Below are 8035 nucleotides of genomic sequence, written 5' to 3'. Positions count from 1 at the left end.
GTAATGTCTGGGGCCATAAAACACAAACGCTTCTTATTGCTAACTTACAGTGTTTGGCGATAATTGCCCGCAGATTCGTCACTATGAGGGACCACCGGCACACCATCACCATTATCTTAAAGTTTTATCCAGTTTACGCCTTTATTGTGGGGTTTAGATTCTTTAAAATATTCAATGCAGAAACTGAAAGCAACCTTTATATAATAATGTGTTCAGACTACCACTTAAGACCTTTTCCTTTCTCATCCTGAATGGAATTAATTTCCATTCAGGAGTTTAACATTTCTGAGAGGGAGAGACTGGAGCTAATGTCTAAGCTCATCCTCTGTGTGCCTCTTTCACCGCCGAGTGATGTTGGCCACAATTTCCATGTAAAAGAGCTCTGAATGACAGTCAGCAGGTGGCCCTCATAGCTCATTTCAACCAATTATACAGATGGAGAGCGCTATTCAGCCCGGATCACTACAAGTTTCTGTTCTGCCTCTCCATTCTCCTGGACAAGTTTGCATTGTGAGCCGAGCCTCACATTTATCTTGCACTTCACATGGCAGCCAGATTGTTATCCGCCGTTGTGGCAGCCCAACATGAAAAGGAAGGAGCTCAGACGCTCCAAAACAACAGAAAGTCTCATAAAGGCAGCGGAGTGAAGTGCAGCGGGTGTTATCGTGGAGGAAATGATGGCCAGGGAAAGGTTTTATCAGTGAGAGATTGTGTTGTCAGAGCAGACACCCAGAGTCTTTACAGGAGTGATAAAGTGCCAGTATTTGTCACTTTGAGAGGCAAGTGTCCGTGATGCGTTGAAGGCTTTAATCATTGATTTGACAAGCTGTCACAGTAGCCCCAGCCATGGATCGATTATTTAACAGGCATTCCAGACATACCCCGGGGGACAAATGACCCTCGGGAAGCTTCTGTTCCTGATTGGATTTCCAACGAGAAATACTAAAGAACTACAAAGAGACACAAAATGACTGCAAAGAACTGAACTACAGAGGCACTAAATGACTACAAAGAGTCGCGACTTCAGAGAGTCACAGTGGGAGCCCTGGTAGCTCACCTGGTAGAGCACGTACCACAAAACAAGGCTGAGTCCTCACTGCAAAGGCGTGCGTTTGAGTCCAGCCCTCTCTCCTGTGCCTTTCCTGTAGGCAAAAAGAATGAATCACACAATAACTACAGAAAGAAAAAAGGACGAAAATACACTCAAAACTACAAAAGGTGATGCAAAATGACGACATAAGGGATGTGAGAAAACTGTGTCTTTGTAGTCACTCAGAGGGCGAGTGGACATCTGTGGACCTGTTGTCTCATGATCCAATTATGGTTACAGCTCTCTTAATGAAACCCTGCACCATGCAGGTTCTCCTCTCCATTTGACCTCCTCAGAAACAATCAGTGCTCCATAAACCTACAATGTGACAAATTCCTAAGTAGCTCCTGACCTGCTCCTCCATCCCCATGGTAACCGCTGACCACCAGCGCGGAGCGGCCATGATTTTCGCCGCTCTGCTGGCTATAAATGACGGCTCCCTAAATAGGAGGCCAAATGCCTTATTGCCTTCCTGATGTATTTCATCATTCATTTATACACATAAATCATCAGCTGACAATGTTCTGAGTCAGCTGGGACCTGCTCCCTCCTTTGGAGGAGTCAAATGAATATTTTATCAGGGCTCTGACTCTGCGCATCATAATGTATAAGTGTAGGTTAAAGTACTGTGGAGAGGTCATAATACATTAATGCTCCGGTCTTATTGGTTAACATACATCATGACCTTCTGACCTGGTGTCATTTCTGAATTTAAGTGGGTGTGATTTAAAATTTGTAAAGGAACAATAGTTCTGCCTCTGCGACTGTGTGTCACATACCTCACTTCTCTGGATTGGGCCACATTATAACTGGTTTATGTCCAGCTTGTAATCACAAGTTACATAATCATAGATTTCCTGGTACCATTCGCTGCTCTGCCACGTGCCTTTTTTTGTTGTTGCTGCACCTGTGTTCACACCAGATGAGCTTCAGGTGTTGAGAGCAAACACGACTCATAAGGTTCCTTTGAACATTTTCAAGCAGTGATTGTTTTGCAGGCAGAAGAAACAAAGCTGTGAGAGCTCCACTGCAGTTTTATACAAATCTCATTTATACCAGGTGAAGGATAGCTAATTCAGCTAGAGGGAAAAAGCTTTTACATGAGATTATAGCTCCTGGACTGACAGGAAATGTTGCAGGTACTCAATGTATTGATTTAAATATTGAGCCACATTTTCAACTAATTAAAAAAAAAACAAAGTCTAGCAGGTCTATGCACTCAGGCTATTGTGCTGCTCATTTTCATGGGCAATTATTTCGTGCAAACACACGCTCATGCTAATGGCTCTGTGAGACTGCAATGCAGGCACAATGGTGCTTCAGGCTAAATGCTATTGTTAATGACAGGTGCTAATAATCTTTAATGTGCAAAGTTCAATATGTTAAGTCAGTATGTTAACTTCTGCTAATGTGACCAGTGGAACAGGATTTAACCACCTCAGGTATTTTAATCCATGTAACCTGAAGGAGATAATCTTCGATACCTTCTTTCTAAAAACAAGGTATGTGAACAGTTATGCTGACAGTGAGAACTATGAACCATGTCAGACCCACTCTAGACAAATACAAGAGGGTGGTGAAAAAAGGTGCAAATGCAGTAAACAACAATGATTGTGCAATTAAAGAGTGGTTACTACAACCAAGTCCAGCTGTCTTTGATTCAGCCCGTTTGGATAAAGAGTAAATTGGTGTATTCTGTGACAACACTTTGCTGGAACAAGCTGTGGGCCAGAACAGCTTTTGACTAATTTTGCCAAAACCCCCTCTTAAAAACTAGCAGAGAAATAAAACACAGAAAGATAAACCTCAGCAGGCTCTTAACAGTCACAAAATGGGTTAAATCAGCTTTCAGTTTGGACAGGAACAGGCTGTCACCTCTTTGTCATCAGTCACAAACAACCCTGGGAGCGTGCTGGCAGGGAAGTGAAAATCCAGCCTCTGACATCAAATCAATCAGTCAACCCTGTAAGTCACATACAGGACCTGAGTGCACGCAAATAAAAGACAAACACAGCGCGAATAAACAACCCAAATGAACCCACCACAGAAACCAAGGACAGTGTCTTCACAGCCTGAAGGTTTGCCCAGTATATACATAAATGAGCATAAATGAGCTACACCTGGTGCACACTGGAACCTGATCAGACTCACTTAAGGTGGACCGACCTTTAAGGTGGACCAGTTAACCTTGCTACACTCACTAATTGACACAGTTGAGGCTGATGGACTTCATCGTGCAGGGATTTGCTGAGAAGCCGAAGTGATGGACAAATGAAGCTTTGACTTGATGGCGCCAGAGAAAAAGTTATTAAAATTCATCCTGAAGGGGACGAACATGGCTGCGCCAGATTACTATTACAGTTTACTATCAGAGAAAACAGAGAACAGTACCAAACCGACTCCCAACTCCCCTTTAATGTGCACTGACAAATTCAATGAAATATAGTTGCACAGTAAAGGATTTACTTGAGTGGAGAAGTTGGCCCAAAATCATATCTTATTGGATGTGTTTATTTGTTCCTCTCTGAGTCAGCAAAAAGGAACTCCCCTGTATGAAAGATATTAAAAAATGCTTTTTCTGACACATATTTGGCATACTGATCGATAGCAGAACAAGACACCCCCGCACACAGGGGTAACAAGCATTTTTCTTTTCTGACACCTTCAAATTGTGGGAGCGAGGATTCCTCTGCGCAGTGATTCAGCTCCTGAATGCACCATGATGCAGCTGTTACGATCCAAGGAGCTAAAATCCTGACAGAACGCTATTTCTTAATGTCTTTTTTGTGGATTAAAGTGGAAGATTTTGCATTAATTACCAGTGAACTCAAAGAACACCAAATGTTGCAGAAGGTCAGATGAGCGTTTGCTTCTGTAGCTCCTGTGTTACACTAAAGCGGGCTCTTCATTTTTTATCGTTCTGCTGCCCTAGAGGTCACGGGAAGTTGAACAAAAGGTCAGCTGTGTTCAGTTTAGTAGGACGGCGGACGGATGAAAAGGTCACGTAGGATTTGACCTTTCCTGATGAGACACATCGGTGAGTGCGTGAAATTGGGGAATGAACGCCTCATTCAGTGTAATTTGAGGTCTGGCCTGCTGAAATGGAAGGAGGGAAAGAAGCATAGAATTAGCACTTAAGGTTTCTCTGCGGCAGCTTATAGGAGACCATTTCCCATTTCCCTGCCTGAAGTGATTTGCTGTACTTGAAGTGTTTGCAGGCAAAACTTTCTCCCAGGATTCCTTCATAGGCGGCAGATGAAGACCCTGTTACACAGCGGGTGGTGATTGAGGGATTCATCTTCTCCCAATAGCCTGGTGCATGTGGAATATAACCAGGGTTCTAAATTAACTTTTTTGATCACCAGCCAATGTGGCTGGTGACCTTCTAAAGTTACCAGCCAATCAGAATTTCCACTAGCCAAATTTTTTCCTGGTGAAAATAAGAGAGATTATGAGTGCCACTGAATGCATTTGATCATTTTATTTACATTGTTGGCATGAAAAATGCACAGAAAGTACAACACATGAAACAAAATATACAAAGAAAGTGCAAACATTTAATTTATACAAACAAAAAATGCTGTCAGATTTATTATTTTATAAGACATTTTTCCAGTATTTAGTATCATTACATTCCTAATAAAATGTATTTTTCCTTTCAACTTAAAGTGTTTCTGCCTTCCTTCTTTAATAAGAAATATATATAAGTAACAGCCATGACTTAAGCACTTGCAAAAAATTGCATTGGTAATAAATTGAATTATGTATGTACAACTAGAAAACACAAATAGTGCAGCAGTCAGTAGTGCAGACTCCTTCGACTCTCCTGATGACTTCGGGCACTCTCATGGTCCTTTACTGCCTCGACTTTAAAATTATTAGTCCCCACCACAAAATTATTCGTCTTGTTTTTTTCTTTCGTGTACATGCGGCAATCCTTACAAAACATGACGGCATTTTCGTGATCAAACACAAGCCATTCACGACCTGTCAGCCATTTAGCGTTAAACTGTCTTTTCTTCGTTTCGCACGCTTTGTCGACATTCTCATCCCCTGCCTCCTTCCTCTTCTCGCCCCCAGACGTCTGTCCCAGCCACGCATTTAGTTTAACTTTACTTTTTACTTTTAGCTAGCTCAGTCTCCTTTTTTACAGTTTATACGCCGCCGTTCATTCTTCTTCTTCTTCTTTGTGTTTGCGTTTCCGTGGTTTCTCGCGCCGGTTGCACTACAAACTGTAGCGTGCCTTCGCACAGCCAATGGGCGTCTTGTACGTCATCACGTAGCATTACGACAGTGTTCATGGGAAATGTAGGACGAACTGTCCGTGGGACAAATGACCAAGAACTGTAGAGCGGCTCTGACTGACATGATTGCCTAATGCATTACCGGCCAAATTGGCTAGTAAGTTTTTATTTACACCCGCCAATATGAATTTTAACCCGCATTTGGCGGGTTGGCGGGTGTTAATTTAGAACCCTGAATATAACCTTGAGGGAGTTGTTTATGAGATTTCCTTTAGGATCCCAGGGGATAGTTTTTAATGCACCTTCAAACCAGTTACATTTGATTGCCACTGTTGTTTGTAGCTTACGAGGCGCTTGTTTGAAACAGAATAACGACGTGCGGTCGATATCAATGATGGCGGATTTATGCGATCGCCCTGCCATCAATCAAAGCGCTCACATGGATTTCCACTACAAATGATCTATTCATATACACGTCAACCTCAATTCAGCATGGTTTATTGTTATTTTTAAGGCCATTATTTATAGATTGGAAGAACAATATGATCTCATTCATGTAGTGCAAATTCTCTCAAAGTGGGTGGATGAAGACAAATGAGGCTCCAAGAAATGACATCAGGAATTTTCTGTGTGTTGCCTCGTTTGTGGCGTGTGGCTCATTTGCTGCCTGCATCAGAGGTGTGAACCACAAAACACTGACTTCACGTGCAGCGTGTCATCGTGCGGCGTATGTTTGTACAAAAGTGCTAACAAACGTCCGCACGGTGCTTTTACCTGCTTTAGTGTTCACTCATACGCAGGATGGATGGAGGATAATCCTCAACATCAACATCCTCATGAATCAGGCCGTAATCAATAGAATCTGATTGTAACGACAGCTCAGGGGGTTTTTGTTAACAAGAGCGTGACTCAACATTTGACGTGCTTGCATGCAGAGACATGATGAAGTAGTGATCGCGTTCTCGGAGGGCTTCGCTTGTTCCTTGTAGTGATGACGAGAGACATCAGTGTCTCCTTTGCCTCCACGGCACACACGGCGCTGCAGTAGATACCCTAACATACGGCATAGTCACTTTTTTTCTCTACAAAGCTGTGAAACATCTCTTTTTCTCTATTTTGCAGGACTGGCTTGGTATTCATAAAGAATTGGATGGGATATAAAAAGAAGTACATGTGGGAATGATGACAGCTGCCTTTGAGGGAGCAGTTGACTGGTATGGAAAAGTGAATTTTTAAGTGGGAGAAACAAAGAGCTTTCAGAGAAATCTATGCTCTTGAAGATGAGGTTTTCTTTCTTCTTGGCCTCATGAGGGGAGATAGCCGTTGGCAGAGTTAATCTGGATTTGAAGGAACATCAAAGTCTTGTCACATCACATGTCCATAGCCTTAGCATGGACTCACTGCAAATGGCAGCGCTTTAAGCAGGTTTATCCTTTAAATATCTCCTCTGGACACAATTACAAAAACACACAAGCACGCTGCATTGAGTAGTATTTTGAAAAATCCTCAAAAGGCACAACTACCACCGCTGGTCCGACTGTACTGTTAACTGGCAGCTGTTGTCACATCACGTCAATTAAAAGAAGTTGAGCTGATTCTCATTTGTGCTTTACATTTAAGTTTTTATAAGCATGCTGCCGTATAAAACTTTCACTGAGAGAGCTCACGCTTTGATAGTTGTAGAAACACCTTACTGTCTGTGAGGTAGTAAAAGTGAGCTGAGCAGATTATGGATTAGACTATAAGCGATGGACTTATTAGACTGTCATGACGGACTACCTGGGTTTCGCTGTACATTTTAAACTGCAGCTGACATCAGGAACATATTGTTGCTGCAGTCCTTCCCAACTAAAATTCTGGCCACATTGTTCACATATGAACACTGTGAACACATTCTGTCTGATTCAATCTGCTGCTAACAATGGCTAAAAGCGAGAAGCTAACAATATCAAAGTCACAGAAGAAATATGCTCAATGGACAAAGATTTCCTTTGAGGGTTTTCTTAATGTAATAAATACTTACATGCTGACTTCCACTTGCAGTTGCTGTTGTAGTTTGCGAGCTGGTGTCAAGCTTTCGAAACGACTTGCTAACAAATAAAATCCAATCTGTCACAGCATGTCATTCCTTGGACGTGCAATGAAAGGAACACTCTCAGCTCTGTGTCGTCAATCTGTCGTGTTACTTTCAAAAGATTGACCACTTGACACAAACTGCCTGCAGCTCCTCTGAAAAGTCATTTTCTGGGCCATCACGCTCCTATGCTGCACGGCTTCCACTGAGATTCCAGGAAAGTAAAGAGAAAAGCCCTTCAGCTGAGGAAAAAGGCCTTCAAATGGCAAACTGGGCATAAACGCCAATCTGTGTGAAGCTCATATGCAAAAACAGATAAATGCAGTTCTCAAAATGAATAAACTAATGCCAGTTTGATTGAAACAAAAAAAAAACAAAAAAAAAAAACAAGTTGAAGTATCTTATTGAAACAACCCAACACCAGTTTGGTTGATATTCCCTGAAGAGCACAATTAATAAACATGAAAATAAACCAAAACATAATTCGCTGTTTTTGCAAATGAACCCTTCATACAGTCAAATAACTCAAAGAGGTAGCAGTTGAGTGGAGGGATGCTTCAGGCGTTTCTCAATACTTTCTGGGTTTTAGGGCTTGGAGACCAGCAGTGTGATGCATGGTGCTGCCAA

This window comes from Chaetodon auriga, chromosome 21 (assembly GCF_051107435.1).
Source record: "Chaetodon auriga isolate fChaAug3 chromosome 21, fChaAug3.hap1, whole genome shotgun sequence".
NCBI lineage: Eukaryota > Metazoa > Chordata > Actinopteri > Chaetodontiformes > Chaetodontidae > Chaetodon > Chaetodon auriga.
This window is presented reverse-complemented; position numbering follows the sequence as displayed.